Genomic DNA, 18,406 nt, shown 5'->3' with positions numbered 1-18,406 from the left:
CTTCAAGGTTTAGCTCAAAGTCTACTTTCCACACTAGGCCTAATGAGGAAGCCTGCCCTATTCACCAGTCCATCTCTACCTCAAAATGATTGTATGTATGTGTGGATTGAATGTGAGCTTCTTGAAAGCATGGAGCTGTTTAATTTTTGTCCTTTTCTTCCTAGTGTGAGTCACAGCGCCTAATACTAAATAAGCTCTTAATTAAATGGTTAGTGAATTGTGAAATTGGTATCTATGATGTTTTAAATGTCTGTGTATGTATATGTATATATCATTAGATGTAAAACGTGGAAACCTTTAAGTCAATGGGATACATTTGTTCTTTTTTTTACATTTTTAAAAAAAACTTGACAAAAATCTACGTTTTCTCTATCCCACCTCCCTACCCTACTGGAAAAGAAAAAAGAAAAACAAAATCCTTGTAATAAATAAGCATTATAAAAAAAAATAAATAACCACATTGGCCATGTCAAAAAAATATCTCCCTCATTTTACAGCCTGGGCTCATGTCCTCTGTTAGGAGGAGGGTGGCAGGTTTCACTATTGGGACCTCTGGAATCATGGTGGACCCATAGTGTTGATTGGAATTCTTGAGTTTTTCAAAGCTATTTGTCCTTACAGTGTTGTTGTTACTGTATAAATAGTTCTCCTGATTCTTCTCACTTCACCCTGCATCAGTTCATGCAAGTTTTCCCAGGTTTCTCTTAAACTGCCTCCTTCTTTGTTTCTCATAGCACAATGACATTCTATTACATTTACATATACTAATCGGTTCAGCCATTCCCCAATTGATAGGTACCCCCTTTGTTTCCAATTTGTTGCTATTACAAAAAGAGCTATTACAAATATTTTTGTACATGGGGCAGCTGCATAACACAGTGGATAGAGCACTAGGCTTGGAGTCAGGAAGACTAAGTTCAAATCCAACCTCAAATAGTTACTAGCTATGTGGCCTTGGGTAAGTCACGTAACTTCTGTTAGTCTCAGTTTACTTATCTGTAAAATGGCAATAATAATAGTACCTACCTCCCAAGGTTGTTGTGAGGATCAAATAAGATAATATCTGTAAAAGCACTTAGCACGGTATCTGGCACAGAGTAAATACCATAAAATGTTAGTTATTATTATTATTATTATCATTATCATTATTATTGTTATTATTATCATACATGGGTCCTTTTCCTCATATTTTGATCTCTTTGGGACACAGGTCTAGTAGGGTATTGCTGGGTCAAAGAATATGCCCAGTTTCATAGCTTTGGCAGTATATATTAAGATTGCTTTCCAAAAGGGCTTCAATTTACAGCTCTACCAACAATGTATCAATGTGCCTGTTTTCTCCCAGCTCCTCCTTTTCTTTTTATGTAACTTTTGTCAATCTAATAGATGAGAGTTGGAGCCTCAAAGTTGTTTTACTTTTTATTTTTCTAACCAGTAGTGATTTGGAGCATTTTTTCACATGGCTATTGATAGTTTAGATTTCTTCCTTTGAAAACTGACTGAAAACAACAACAAAGATCTTAGCACAGGCAGAAGCAGCAGAGCCCAGTTCTCTCTGCCAGGAGGCAGCTACATGGTTCAGTGGATAAAGTGCAAGTCCTGGAGTCAGGATGAAATACTTCACATCTGGCCTCAGACTAGCTCGGACTAACCCTGGGCAAGTGACTGAAACTCAGTTTCCTCAACTGTAAAATGGGGATAATAATAGCACATATCTCTCAGAGTTATTGTGAGGATCAAATGAGATAATGGTTATAAAATGCTTAGACAGTGACAGGCACTTAATAAATGCCTATTTCCTTCCTTTCCTCACAACTACTCTAATAAAGATCTAAAAACAGTGTCAGAGCAAGTATTCATCCAACTATCGAAGGAGAATTTACAGTGGGTCACTTTTCTATGACCCCAGAGTAGAATCATGGATTCAGACCCCAGGCTCATATCTGGAGGAAGCTGGCAATGCTATCACTCTGAATCTGCAGACCTCCCAACTAGCTGATCAGGGTTGTGGTTAGCAACCATCTACTGGAGCTCTTCCCAAGGGCAAGTATGCAGCTGTGCTGCCTCATCTTAAATTAGAATCTGGAGCCTGGAAAGTCCAGGAGAGTAGCCATCAGACCACATCCTAGGTGGGAGCACATAGGGCTCATTAAAAGTTTGCATCTGCCTAGCACAGGCCCCCCCTCCGATCCTTGAATAACACAGCACTCGATGCCTGGAGAGTATAGAGGCATAACCCTGGATAACATAGAGTCATTTAAAAACACTACAAGTGTCCATATGGAAGTATACATAGGCTGGGCCAAACACAAAATCTAAATCCAGGAAAACGCATTTGGGATATGCAAGTAAAAATCCCTACAAACTAGAACAGAAGTAGTCATCACTTGAACCTCACTTTAATCTGAAATTCTCAAACGAGGGTAAAACACATACACATATACTTACCCACATAAAGATTTCAGTATAGAAATACATTCAACTCAACAGGAAAACAAGAGAGATAAGGACAAGGGGAGAGAAATGGATAAAGGGAATGGTAGATTCAGTTGTTGTTGTTGTTGGGAGGCAAATAGGTGGTACAGTGGATAAAGCACTGGGCCTCAGGTTAGAAAGACCTGGGTTCAAATCCAACCTTAGACAGTTATTTGCTGCGTGACCTTGAGCAAGTCATTTAACCTCTGTTTGCCAAATGGTAGATTTAGGGAGGGCCTAGTCATAAACAAAAACTCTAAACTCATAGAAAAATAAATCATAAAGAAGGGTTTAAAAGGGAAAACAAAGCAAGTAAGAACCTGTGATTGGGGTCTGTATAAAGGGAAGCTAAGAGGGGCAGGGGAGAAAATGCTGACTCATCTCAAGCAGAGAGCACTGATGCTGAGCACACTGTGACTGTGCATGCAATGAACTCCCAAAACAAAAGAGGATCAGAGGAGAGCACACCAGATCAGAACACAGAATCCAATAACAAATTGTTGGACAAGAAACACACCTGGAACATAAAGACTCATACAGAGTAAAAATGAGGAGCTGGAGCAAAATCTATTATGCTTCACCTACACAAGAGATGGGGAACTTGCAGCCTCAAAGCCACATGTGGCCCTCTAGGTCCTTAGGTGTGGCCCTTTGATTGAATCCAGACTCCACGGTTAAAAGAGATGAACAGGGAAACTTTGTTTTGCCAAACGATGCCATAGACAATGAAGGAATGTCATCACTTATGCACTAAATGGCAAAGTATATAAATGCTTGAAGGAAAAGCTAAACAAATTATAGGGAGAAACAGAGCAGAATTGTGAAAACACTGCCATACATACCCCTTTTAGAGCTAGACTAACAAAGAAAAGGAAAGGTAAACACCTGGATAGAATTTTAGAAAAGTTAGATCTTATAGATTTCTGGTGGTTATTGAATGAGAATAGGAAGGGGTAAACATTTCTCAGCTGTGCACGGCATCTGTGCAAATACTGACCACATAGCACATAAGAAGCTCACAAATTTAGAAAAGCAAAAATATTAAAAAGCATCCCTTCCTAACCATAGTGTAGTAAAATATATTCAATAAAAGGCCTTGAAGACAAGATTACAATTTCACTGGAGACTAAATAACAACCTTGAATGTTAGTGAGTCAAATAATAAATCATAGAAACAATAGATAATTTCATTAAAGATAACGAAAACAATGAGACAAGATGCCAAAAATGTGTGGGAAGCAGCCAAAGCGGTCATTAGAGGAACATTTATGTCTCTCATCACTTTCATCAACAGAAAAAGAAAAAAAAAGAGTTTTTAATAAAAAAAAAAACTAGAAAACAGACAAATTTTTAAAAATAAACAACAAAATATAAATCCTAAGAATCACAGAAGAAATTAATAAAAATGAAAGTTAAAAAACATTGAATTAATAAATAAGAGTAGGTATGAATTTTTAAAATATAAATAAAGTATTATCTGATTTGATTTTTAGAAGAAAAGAAAATTACTAGCATCATACATGAAAAAGAATTCAAAGAAATGAAGGAAAAATAAAGAAAATTATTAGAAAATACTTTGACCACATATATGACCAAAACCTGACAACTTGAAATAGATGAATATTTACAGGCATATAAAACACCTAGATGAACAGAGTAAGAGACAGTCATTTTAAATAATCCAATCTCAGAAAAAGAAAATTTAAAAAGTCATAAATTAACTTTCCTACACCCCTCCAAAAAAATAAAGAACTCTAGGACTAGTTGGATCTAAAAGGAAATTCCATCAAATAGGAAAAGAACAATTAATTTCTATATTACACAAACTGCTTATAAAAATACATGAAAAGAAGGGATCTGACAAAGAAAAACTCAGGAATAAACACACCTTTCCTTAACATGGTAAGTATCCTCTATCTAAAACTTAGAACTACCATTATATGTAAGGGGATTAACTAGAAGACATTCCAATTTGATTAGGGGTAAAACAAGGCCTGTCCATTGTCCTCACTGCTTTTTGCTAGAAATGCTAGCCATATCAATGAGATAAGAAAAAATATTAAAGGAATAAACACAGGCAAATACAAAACAAAACTATTTCTTTCTGCAGATGATATGATGGTTTACTTAGAAAACTAAAAATTAACTGAAACTATAATTTGCAGGTCATGCAGTATGACTTTGTCTATCAAAGAACTGCTAAGAATTGAGGAAAAAAGGAGTTGCCTATCAATTGGGGAATAGTTAAACAAATTGTGACACATAAATGTAGTGGAATATGGTTAAGCCATAAGAAAATGATGAATATGAAGAATTCCAAGAAGAACTAATGCAGGGTGAAATAAGCATAACCCAGAAAATAATACATGCAGTGACAACCACAACATAAATAGAAAGAACAACAACAGTAAGACCAAGCCTAGCCCCAGAGAATAGGTGAGAAAATGGATGTTCCTCCTTTCTTTGCAGAGGTAGGAGACTATAGATGCATGTACTGCAGACTCAATTGAAAAGCTGGTTAATTTTGCTGAACTACTTTTCTCCCTCTTTAAAAAAAATCATCTTTATAAGAGATAGATCAATGGGTAAAGGAAGTAAGAAGTATATATTCAGAATGAAGGTGATACAAAAACAAAAGATATCAATATCTAAACATATAGGTACCAAGTGGAATAGCATCCAAAATCTTAAAGGAAAAGTTAAATGAGTTACAGGAGGAAATAGACAGTAAAACCATACTAGTAGGGCACCTCAACTTTCCCCTCCCAGAACTGGATAAATCTAACTATAAAATAAATAGGAAAGAAGTTACAGAAATGAAAAGAATTTTAGAAAAGTTAGATGTGATAGACCTCTGGAGAAAACTGAATGGGAATAGAAAGGAGCATACCTTTTTCTCAGCTGTATATGACACCTTAACAAAAATTGACCTTGTGTTGGGGCATAAAATCCTCACAACCAAATGTAGAAAGGCAGAAATATTAAGTGCATCCTTTTCACATAATACAATAAAAATTATACTCACTATAAGGGCTGTGGAAACATAGATTAAAAATTAATTGGAAACTAAATAATCGAATCCTAAAGAATGAAAAAATAGAAGACAATATAAAATATTTCATGCAAAAAACAACTGACCTGGAAAATAGAACCAGGACAGATAATTTAAAAATTATTGGACTATCTGAAAGCCATGATAAAAAAAGAGCCTAGACATCATCTTTCAAGAAATTATTAAGGAAAACTGTCCTGATATTCTTGAACCAGAGGGTAAAACAGACATTGAAAGAATCCACCGATCTCCTCCTGAAAGAGATCCCAAAAGGAAAACCGCTAGGAATATTATAGCCAAATTACAGAGTTCCCAGGTCAAGGAGAAAATATTGCAAGCAGCCAGAAAGAAACAAGTCAAGTATTGTGGAAAATCAATCAGAATAACACGAGATTTAGCAGCTTCTACATTAAGAGACCGGAGGACTTGGATATAATATTCTGGAGGTCAAAGGAGACAGGATTACAGCCAAGAATCACCTACCCAGCAAAACTGAGTATAATCCTTCAGGGGGAAAAATGTATATTCAATGAAACAGAGGACTTTCAAGCATTCTTGATGAAAATGCTAGAGCTGAATAAAAAATTTGACTTTCAAACATAAGACAAGAGAAGTATGAAAAGGTAAATGGGAAAGAGAAATCATAAAGGACTTATTAAAGTTGAACTGTTTACATTCCTACACGGAAAGATGATATTTGTAACTTATGAGACCTTTGTCAGTATTAGGGTAGTTGGAAGGGGAAAAATTATATGTATAGATAAATAGATAGATAGATAGACAGAGGGCACAGGGTGAGTTGAAGAGGAAGGAGTGACATCTAAAAATAAAATTAAGGGGTGAGAGAAGATTATACTGGGAGAAGGAGGAAGGGAGAGGTAGAATGGGGTAAATTATCTCACATAAAACAGACAAGAAAAAGCTTTTACAGTAGAGGGGAAGTGGGGGAAGGTGAGAGGGAATGAGTGAATCTTATTCTCATCAGATTTGGCTTAAGGGGGGAATAACATCCACACTCAACTGGGTATGGAAATCTATCTTACCCTATAGGAAAATGGGGGGAAGGGAATAAGAGAGGGGAGATGATAGAAGGGAGGACAGATTGGGGGAGGGGGTAATCAGAAGCAAATACTTCTGAGGAGGGACAGGGTCAAAAGAGAGAATAGAATAAATGGGGGGTGGGACAGGATGAAGGGAAATACAGTTAGTTTTTCACAGCACGACTACTATGGAAATGTGCTGCATGACTACACATGTATAACTTGTATCAAGTTGCTTGCCTTCTCAATGAGGGTGGGTGGGGAGGGAGGAAGGGAGAAAATTTGGAACCCAAAGTTTTAGAAACAAATGTTAAAAATTGTTTTTACATGTGACTGGGAAATAAGATATACAGGCAAAGGGGTAGAGAAATCTATCCTGCCGTACAAGAAAACAGAAGTGGAAGGGGATAAGAGAAGGGGGGGTGATAGAAGGGAGGGTAGATTGGGGGAAGGGGTATTCAGAATGCAAGCCTTCTTGGGGTGGGGGGAGGGGTGAGATGGGGAGAAAATTTGGAACTCAAAATCTTGTGGAAGTGAATGTTGAAAACTAAAAATAAATTAATTAATTTAAAAAATAAACCCAAAGGGCCAAGCTTTTGGGATAAGACCTCACCATTTGATAATAATTGCTGAGACAACTGGAAAATAGCTTGGCAGAAACTAGATATAGATTAACGTTTCACACCTTATACCAAAATAAAGTCAAAATAGGTACATTATTTAGACATAAAGGGTAATAGCATAAGTAAATTAGGGGAGCATAGGATAGTTTGTCTTTCAGAATTATGGATAAAGGAAAAATTTATGACCAACCAAGAGATAGAGAGCATTATGGGATGTAAAATAGATGATTTTGATTACATTAAATTAAAAAGGGGTTGCACAAACAAAACTAACACAGCCAAGGTTAGAAGGAAAACAGACAACTGTGAAAAAATTTTATAACAATTTTCTCTGATAAAGGCCTCATTTCTCAAATATGTAGAAAACTGAGTCAAATTTGTAAGAATATTTACAAGGATATATGTCATTCCCTAGTTGATGAGTGGTCAAAGGATATGAATAGGCAGTTCTCAGAAGAAGAAATCAAGCTCTCTATAGTCATATGAAAATGCTCTAAATCACTATCGATTGGAGAAATGCAAATTAAAACAACTCTGAGGTACCACCTCACACCTATCAGATTGGCTAATATGACAAAAGGAAAATGATAAATATTAGACAGGATGTGAGAAAATAGGGCCACTAATGCACTACTGGTGGAGTTATGAAGTGATCCAACGATTCTGGAGAGAGACTTGTAACTATGCCCAAAGGGCAACTAAACTGTACGTACCCTCTGGTCCAGTTCTGTATCCTAAAGAGATCAAAGAGAAAAGAAATATCTACAAAATATATTTATAGCAGCTCTTTTTCTGGAGGCATCACTTGAGGAATGGCTGACTGAATTGTCATGTATCATTGCAATGGAATACTATAAGAAACGATGAGCAGGATGATTTCAGAAAAAAAAAATCTGGGAAGACTTCCATGAAATGATGCAAAGTGAAATGAGCAGAACCAGGAAAACATTGTACACACTAAGAGCAGTATTATACAATGATCAACTGTGAATGACTCAGCTATTCTCAGCAATACAATGATACAAAACGATTCTGGGAGAAAGAACTTATTATGGAGTGTCAATGCAGACTGAAGCATACTTTTTTTTTTTGGCTTTATTATTCTTGTTTTTGCTTTTATTTTTTGGTCTGCATTTTCTTTTGCAATATGGCTAATTTGGAAATGTTTTGCATGACTGCACATGTCAAATCTATATCAAATTGTTTGCCCTCTCAGGGAGGGCAAAGGGAAGGAAAGGAGGAGAGAAGTTGGAACTCAAAATTTTAAAAAATACAATGTTAAACGTTTTTGTTTATATGTAATTGAGAAAAAATAAAATAAAAATTAAATCTACAAAGGAACCATTAAATATACTGCCCAGCATGTGTCTTCCAAAGCACCTATATTTTGACCATAAAACCTTCAATAAAAGAAGTACATTGGAAGCCATTGCCCACATTAGTAGTGAAGCAACCCAAACAAGTGAGATTGACTTCATTTAGCCTTAGGAATTTCCTCTGATGCTTACCAGATTTGTTCTACTAATGTAATTATCTCTCCAGCTAATAGCTCTTGAAATAATTATATTTCTATTTTAACTGTTTATATTTATTTTGTTTTCATGTAATATCACTATAAATAATTGCACATAGTGAATATTTCATGTGGTTGACTAGAAATGTATAATAATAGTACGGGAAAGATCCCTAGTGGCCCCCCATCTCCTTGGCTTCAAACAGGGCAATATTTGTGTAAGTGAAGACAGTTATATCTATTCTATTCAATTTTTAAGAAAGCATTGAGGTAATAGGTCATGTGAACAATAAGATGGAAACCTAGTCATTTTCTCCAAATCCTCACGTGCGAGAGATGAAAGCATTGCAGCTGTCTCTACAGTCTAAGACAACAAGAAACCTAACAATATAACTAGCTGATCAAGTAAGAGCAGAGAATGCCAGTCCTTAATTGCTCTAATGGGGCAGCACAATAGAACACATGGGCTTGTGTTCTGGGATCCACTCAGCAATTTCCTTGATGCCGTGGGAGTCTTTCCCACTATAGGCCCCCGCTCTTCTGTTCACTCTACCACTTTGTGGCAATAAAGAAATAAGCCTCAACTCTGACCCTTCTCTGGAAAGTGGAGGTAAAGAATGCAGAAGGGTGCTAGGCCTGGGTGACAACATGTTGTGCTATACAAGGGTTCAGCCAGAGAAATAAGGATCTGGAAGAACTGAGCAAGACACCAGAATATGTGTAGGGCTATACCATGACTGAAAGAAAGGGGACAGACATCCAGCTGTGTCCAATTCTGTTACTTGAGGAAGAAAGTGATACTGGTGAAAAGTTAATTCCCCAATATGAGTGGAGGCTGAGGCAGTCTTGAGGTCTGGCCTTCTGGGGACCCACCACCATCAAAGGTGAAGAAGTCAGAGAGTTACCAGTAGGGGACATAAGGGAAAAAAACCTAAATTGCTGAAGATGTTAGGAGCAAGAAAACTCAGTTGAAAACCTTAAGCGCAAGCAGATAAATAAAAAAAGAGTAATACATTAACAATAGTAGAGAAGATAGCTTCCAGGATAGCTAAACGAATCAATACCTGAGGAGGCAGACCCTGTGGATTCTCCAAAGAGCACAGAACCACAAAAAGATGCTCCTGAATAGTTCAAGACAGAAACGAGATGAAAGCAGAATTTAGGCCTGCACAGTAGAAGTAATTGGAAGAATAAAAAAAACAACTTGAATCCATGGTGACAAGTCTTCCCAAACAAATGTAAGAGAAAACAAATGACTATGAATACAAATAATGTAAGAACTTCTGGACACACAAAACAGTGCTAATCAAAAGAATCCACAGATCACCTCCAGAATGTTTTTAAAACATGCTATAAATTCCAAGACACATAGTTTGTTGTTAGATTTAACTAGAGGCTTTCCAATAAGATCAAGAGTAAATCAAGGATTTCTATTATCATCATTACTCACTGATATAGTAGTAGAATGCTAGCTATTTCAATAAAACAAGGAAAAGAAATTGAGGGAAGGACCATAGACAAAGAAAAAAGCTTCTTCTGCAGACAGCACGACGGCTTACTGAAAGAACTCTAGAGAGTCAACTAAAAAAGTAATTGAAATTATGAACTTCAGCATAGTTGAAGAATATAAAACAAATCCACAGAAATCATCGGTATTTCTGTATATTACTAACAAAATCCAGCAGGAAGAGACATTCCATTTAAAATAATTACAGAAAGGATAAAATTCTTGGGAGTTTACCTTGTCAAGATACACAAAGGAACTGTACAATTCTAAAATACTCTTTATACAAATAAGAACTGATTCAAATAATTAAATAATAATAACATCAATTGCTCATGGGTAGGCCTAGCCAATATAAGAAAAATGACAATACTACCTAAATTGATTAACTTATTCAGTTCCATACCAATCAAATTACCTGACTTTATAAATCTGGAAAAAGTAATAATAGGTCATAACAAAATAATAACAAATTTATCTGGAAGAATAAAAGGTCAAGAATTTCAATAAAAGGTCAAAAAAATAATGAAAAATAAAGTGGGAATGAAGGGGGCCTAACAGTATGAGATCACAAATTATACTACAAAGTTGTAATCATCAAGACAATTTGTTACTGGTTAAGAAATAAAGAAGTTGGTCAGTGGAACAGAGTAGGTACAGAAACATATAAAAACACTAACTTAGTGTTTGATAAACCCAAAGATACCGGCTATTGGGGCAAAAACTCACTATTATACAAAACTTCTTGGGAAAACTAGAAACAGTCTGGCAGAATGTTGGTATAGACCAACATCTATACTAAATACCAAAGTAAGCTCCAAATGTGTATATGACTTACATATAAAGGGTGATACGAATTAGAGGAACAAGGAAGAAACTGTCCATCAGATCTGTGGAGGTTCATTGGCATAGGACTCTCTCCTTATTGGTGGAGATAAATGCCCTGCCCTGCCCTGCATGAAGGGCAGGGCAGAGTTGGTGAAAGACAGAGAGCTTCAGTTCTCAGCAGTACTCCTTTGAGCACTTTTCAAGTGGGAATCTCCCTTTGGAGATTCTACAAGTGCAAGTCTTCTTTGAGCACCTAGTAGGCTTCCAGCTTCAAAAGAGAATATGGAAGAAGCCAACTCCACTTCAGGTTGCTGAAGGGAAAGACTCTGAGAAAATACTAGATGAACTGACAGTCTCCATCATGTCCCTATTCCCAGCTTACTACACTAGACTTCAGGGACTTTCCCCTTGGGTGAGATTCAGGACACTCTCTCTTGGCTGAGCTGAGCTATTTCCATCCCAATGGGAGGGCTCCTCCATTCTGTACTGGGAGGTACATATTCTCCTGTATATACTTTCTCTGATTTCTATTGGATAAATGGGTTTCTTTGCTATTTCTATGTGTGTTCACTGTAGAACTGGTATTAGGTAAGGAAGGGGTCAGGCCTTTAATATAGAGCATGTGGCTCCCACTTTCTGCCCAAAATGACAGTGATAAAAAGTTAGATGGAACCTGTTCATATCCCCTAGATGAACAATATTTAAGGGAGCAGATAGGTATTTTCTAACCTAATACCCATCTTTCTCTCTCTGAGGAGAGCAGAGTGGTGGCCTCCAGTCCCAACCTCCTGCTTCCCTTCCTGGTAGGAATAAAAGTCTCCCTTGGAGAAGGGTGGGGGAAGAAGAGGCTAAAGATATCTGTTCTGCCTCCCTTTGAGCCATACACAAGGACGACCTCCTCTCCTTACACAGAGATACAGAGCTCACAGAATATGAAATGGACAATTTTTATTACATAAAATTAAAAATGGTTTATACAAACAAAACCAATCTAGCTAAAATCAGAAGAGAAGCAGGTAAATGAGGGGGAAATGTTTGTAGAAAGAATCTCTGATAAAAGGTTTCATTTGTAAGATATAGAAAGAACTGATTCTAATTTATAAGAATAAGAGCCATTCCCTAATGGTTAAGTGGTCAAAAGATATGAACAGGTGGTTTTCAGAGGAAGACATCTAAGCTATCAATAGCCACATGCAGAAATATTCTATATCGCTAATAAAGAAATGCAAATGAAAATAACTCTGATTTTCTACCTCATATCCATAAGATTGGTAAAATTGACAGAAAGAAAATGACAAATGTTGGAGGGGTTGTAGGAAAACAGACAGATTAATGCATTATTGGTGGAACTGTGAATAGGTCTGATCATTCTGGAAAGCAATCAGGAACTATGACCCAAAAGCTATCCAACTGTGCATATCCCTTGAACCTGTAATCTGCTACTAGATCTATGCCCAAAAGAGATGAAAGAAATAGGAAAAGGACCCATATGACTGAAATATTTATTTCAGCTCTTTTTGCAGAGCCTATCAAGTGGGGAATGGTGGAAGAAGATCAGCTATATGAATGCAATGGCATGCTATTGTGCCATAAAGAGCAAAGAAGGTAATGGTTCTAGAGAAACCCAGGAAAACTTGAATGAATGGAAGCAGAGTGAAGTGAGCACGACAAAGAGAACAATTTACACAGTAACAACAATATTGTAAAGACAAACAACTCTGAAAGACTTAAGAACTCTGATCAAGGGGGAAGTGAAGGGAATAAACATTTATTAAGTGTATACTATGTGCCAGATACTGTGATAAGTACTTAATAAATATTATTTCATTTGAGCCTCACAACAACCCTGTGAGATAGGTTCTGTTATTATCCCCATTTTACAATTGAGGAATCTAAGACATACAGAGGTTAAATGAGTTGCTCAGGATCACCCAGCTGGTGAGAGTCTGAGGCCAAATTTGAATTAAGGTCTTCCTGACTCTCAGCCCAGCGCTCTCTCTATTGCATCACCTAGCTGTCTGACCATGACTCCAGACGACTTATGGTGAAACATGGTACCCAGCCCATTAGAGAGGTGATGGACTCAGAATGGAGACTGAGACAAATAAATTTTTTAAACTTGGCTAATATGTGAATTTGTTTTACTTTATATGTTTATAACAGTTTTTTTCCCCTTTCTCACGGGGGAGGTGGTAAAGTGGTGGTAAAAAGTGGATTTCATTGATTGAAAAAATAACATTTAATTTATTTTAATACCAAAATTCAGAAAAAGGGTGAGAAATAGGTGGGGGGGGGGAAGAAGAAGACAGTCTCTGGGAATAGAATTGTCTTAATATAGATTAAGCAAAAATAAATGGAGACAAAGTACTGTCTTTAAAGAATAAGAAGAACAGAAAAATTCTAATAAAAAACATTATTAAAGATACATGAAGGAAAATATAAGCCTAACTCTCATAACTTTAAATGTAAATAAATTAAATAATCCAATAAAGCAAGAGTAACAGATTGGGCACAGATATTGCAAATAAATGTAAAAAGGAAGAAATAGTAAACACATCCTTTACATACCCTGAATAGAAACATGTAGACCCAAACAGACACTTAACAATGAAACCCTAAGTAATTAGTGGGTCCAAGACCAAATCATAGAAACAATAATTATGTGAAGGAAAATTATAATGATGAAATGACATACCAAAATATCTGGGATATAGCTAAAGCAGTCCTTAGGGGGGAAATTATAACCCTAAAATATATATATTAACAAAATAGAAAAGGAGAAGATTAATGAATTGAATATGTATTTTAAAAATTAGAAAACCAATAAATATAAAACGAGCAAAAAAGAGGAGATATTGAAAATTAGACAAGAAATAGATAACTGGAAACACACATATATTATATATGTATATATATGATAAAACTAAAAGCTGATTTTTCACAATAACTAATGAAATTGATAAACCTTGATACAACCTGACTAACAAGAAGGGGGCAGAAAATCAAATCAACAAAACAGCAAATGTACAAAGTGAAATGAAAGAGAGAGAGAGAGAGAGAGAGAGAGAGAGAGAGAGAGAACAACAGAAGAAATAAAGAGAAATATCAGAACCTACTAGAGACAGTTAGATGCTAACAAAACTAAGAACAGAAAAGAAATAGAGGAATCACTTCACAAATGTAAATAGTCAGATTTTCTGAAGACCAAAGGTCATTCTAAAATAATCCAACCTAAGAAAACGAAATGAAGACTGTCGTAAAGGAATTATGAAAGGAAAAATATCCTTGTTCTGATGGATTCACAGGAGAATTCTATTACTTTTTAAAAAAATGATTCATACCCATACTACACAAATAATTCTCAAAAATTAAGAAAGCACCCTACCATACTTCCTTTGTAATAATATAAGTAATAACAGATAGCTTTTACATAGCATTTACAGGTTTGGAAAGTGCTTTACATATGTTATCTCATTTGCTCCTCACAACAACATAAGAAGTAGGTGCTAATATTATCCCCACTTTACCACAGAGGAAATTGAATCACAGAGAGGTTAAGTAACTTGATCAGGCCACAGAACTATTAAGTGTCTGAAGTAGGATTTGACTTTGGCTTGTCTTAACTCCAAGTCCAGGCCTCTAGCATAACTTTGCACAGTGGGTGTTTAATAAATATTTATTTACTCTACTTACTGTCCTGAAGGAATATTCATTATTCATGTTTGGGCTGGGCCAATGTCATAAAATGACAATAGTACCAAAGCTAATTTAGTTTCAATACTATGTAAATCAAACTATCAAGAGGGTGCTTTATATAACTAAAAAAAAATCAGTGGAAGTCATGAAAAGGGACAGAGATGAAGGGGGAATAGCACTTCTAGATCTCAAACTATATTATAATGCAGCATTCATAAGAAAACATTTGGTATTGGCTTTAAAATATAGAGAAATAGATCAATGGAACAGACCAGGCAAGGAAGAATCAGAAACATTGCAACAATAGCACAGTACTCGATTAACTGGAAAACAAAGATTTCCCTATTTGATAAAAACTACTGGGAAAATTGGAAAGCAATCTAGTAGAAATTAAGCTTAGACCAGCAGCCTCTGCCCTACCTCACAACAAATCCCAAATGGATACATGGCATGAATATTAAAGATCATATCATAAAAATTTAGAAGAGAAGTAGACCATATACCTTTTACAGCGATGATTAGGAAATGTGGTTTTTGCCAAATAAGAGATAGAGGCAATTACAATAGATAAACATTAACTGATTATATGAAACTGAAAGGCTTCTATACATATTCAAAATTATGCATCTACGATAAAAAGGCAAGTGGTCAAATGTGAGAAATATATTTTTATCAAATTTCTCAAGTTTCCAAGATATATAGAAAATTAAGACATATATATGCATATATACGTACACACACACACACACACACCACACATATACATATATATGTATGTAACCAAAAGCCATTTTCCACTAAATAGGTGGCCAAATTATATGAACAAACAGTTCTCAAAAGAATTGCAAACATTTAACAACCCTATGAAAGAAGGCTCCAAATCACTGAGAATAAGAGAAAGGCAAACCAAAACAACACTGATATTTTACCTCACAACCAGCAAATAGGCAAAGTGGCAAAAGATGGGAATGGTCAGTGTTGGAGGGGGTATAGGAAGATAGGCACACCAGCACAGTGTTGGGAGAGCTCTGAATCAGTACAACCCATCTGCAAAGCAATTTGCAATCATGCAAATAAAGTGATTAAAATATCTTTATCTTTTGACTCACAGATTTTACTACTAGGCTTATGCCACGAGGAAGTCAATGATAAGAAAATTAGTCAGCTGAAAAATATTATGTGCCAGATACTGTGATGGAAATACAAGAAAAAGAAAGACAAACTCTGCCCTTAAGGACCTTATAACCTAATGGAGGAAGGCAACACAGAAAAAGAATCCCCAAAAGCAAGAAGGTTGGGGAGGAAAAGTACCGGCTGAGAGGGCACGATGGAAAAGTCCAGAGGAGTGCAATTGTGTAGGAAATGAATGAACAAAATCCCATTGTACACCACAATGTTTAGAGTAGCACTTTTTGTGGTAACGAAGAATTTTAAACCTAGTAGGTGCCCATCAACTGGGGAAAGGCTAAACTAATTGTGACACATAGATGTAATGAAATATTACTGATGTAAAAATACAGAAAGAATGACACAGTATGATATAGAATGAAGTAAGCAGAGCCAAGAAAACACATAACAATATTAATCAAAAGAACAACCACAATACAATCAAAAGTGAATGCTGCAAAATTACAAAGAACAAGCGTGGTCCTAAAGAAGAGAAATGAGAAGATACCCAACGCCACTTCCTTACAGAGATGGGAATTCCATGAAGGGGGGCATATTGCATATATTTACATACTGTTTCATTGTGTTGGCTGCTTTGATGGTTTTCTCCTCGTTTTCTTTATTCTTTTCCTCTTTAAAAAGGTTACTATATGGGATAGCTTTCTGTGATAGGGAAAAATACTGAGAAATTCTGATGATGTAAAAAACAAAAGCTATCAATAAACATTTATTTTTTTAAAGAAAGTGCTGAGAGGAGATTCCATAATTTCTCTTAGAGATCTTTGGCATTTGTAAACTCTTACTCTCAGAACTTGTTCCTTTGCTATTATCTTATTTCCTTTTTTAAAAAATCTTTATTAGAAATGGAGAAGATATAGTGGCTGTCTATTTAAGAGTCATTCATACACTTCTTTTTTGTTGTTGTTTTTGTTGTTGTTTTGGTGAGGCAATTGGGGTTAAGTAACTTGACCATGGTCACACAGCTAGTAAGTATCAAATGTCTGAGGCCACATTTGAACTCAGGTCCTCCTGCCTCCAGGGCCAGTGCTCTATCCACTGCACCACCTAACTGACCCCATCCATACACTTCTAAGTCAGAGAGCAATGAATATTGGGCACCTACTGTACTGGGAGCTAAGAGAATAGTATTAAAAATTACTGTGATACATGTTTCTTGCCTTCAAAGAGACAATAATCTAATTGAGGAGAAAGAACAACCCTATAAGAAAGTAGCTTAAGAAAAGTTACAAATTAATACATAAAAAGTACAAAAATATGGAAGGTATTAGGGTGGGGGATGACTTACAGGAAGATATGAATTTTTATCTGAGTCTTAAAGGAGGTGAAGGAAATGGTTTTCAGAGTAGGAAAGGATGTCAAATGACATCTAGGGTCAGACATACTTGGACAGAAATCCCATTTACATCACCAACAACTGGTCGTCTGGCCTTCATTTGAACCTCTAAAGAAACGAAGCCCATTAATTCCCAAAGCAGTCCATTTCATTTTGAGATTTCTCTAATTATTAGGAAGGTTTTCCATACTTTGAGCCTAACCATGCCTCTATGCAAACTTCTGCCCATTTTCCCCTTCAGGGCTAAGAAGAATAAGTCGAATCTCTTCTAGATGAGAGCCTCTGAAATAATCAAAGACAACCATGAAGTTCCTCTCAAAGATGAGATCATATTTTTCATCAATTCCTTCAACCAATTCTGGCATAGCATGGTCTCAAGGTCTTCCCACATCCTCCTCTGGATACTCTATGGCTTGCCAATAATCTTCCTAAAATATGACACCCAAAACTGAACACCACGCTCCAGATGTGGCTTGACCAAGAAAGAGTACCATGAGCTATTTACCTCCCTGGTCATAAGCACAATGCCTCTCTTAAGGCAGCCAAAGATCCCAGGAACTGGTTTGCCTGCCACATCACACTGTTGACCCATACTGAGCCTACAGATCATGAAAACAGTCAGATCTTTTTCAGATGAACTGTTGCCTAACCATATCTCCCCCATCCTCTATTGGTGATGATGCATTTTTAACCCAACTCCAGGATTTTATGTTCATTCCTATTAAATTTCATCATATTAGATTAAGGCCATCATTCTAGCCATAATGTGATTTATCATACAATAGTAATTCATTGTAACTTTTGACGAAGAGAATGATCTGATGAAAACCCAATTTGTGGGAACAGGCAGAAATGGAAAGCAGACAGCATCATCTAGGAGGCTACAGTAATAATCGAGTTTCTGAAATAAGGGGCTTCAGCAGTGGCTGTGATAAGGGATAGATTCAAGACATGACAGTGGAAGAATCTATAAGAGTTTCTCACGGATTGATTGTGAGGGGCAAAGAGAAAGAGGAATTGAAAGCAAATGAAGTAGTGAAAGCAGTTATGCCATTAATGATAATTAGGAGCTTGGAGATGAATAACAGGGATGAGGGAATTATAAATTCAGTCTTCTCTAAGCTTATTGATTCCCATTTCTTTGAGCTAGGGAT

At 36.1% G+C, this 18,406-nt stretch overlaps 1 long non-coding RNA gene across 2 annotated transcripts in view; it reads right to left on the bottom strand.

Moving 5' to 3' along the window:
- The window catches only part of LOC144454965 (uncharacterized), a 195,527-nt gene extending 179,782 nt beyond the window's left edge, over positions 1-15,745 (bottom strand). For both annotated transcript variants that reach the window (XR_013483528.1, XR_013483527.1), the window contains exon 1: positions 15,661-15,745. This is a non-coding gene — a long non-coding RNA (uncharacterized LOC144454965). The remainder of the gene's footprint in view (positions 1-15,660) is intronic.
- Positions 15,746-18,406: the final 2,661 nt, after the last annotated feature.

Source organism: Phascolarctos cinereus, unplaced genomic scaffold (assembly GCF_003287225.1).
Source record: "Phascolarctos cinereus isolate Bilbo 61053 unplaced genomic scaffold, phaCin_HiC Scaffold_8;HRSCAF=390, whole genome shotgun sequence".
Lineage (NCBI taxonomy): Eukaryota > Metazoa > Chordata > Mammalia > Diprotodontia > Phascolarctidae > Phascolarctos > Phascolarctos cinereus.
This window is presented reverse-complemented; position numbering and strand designations above follow the sequence as displayed.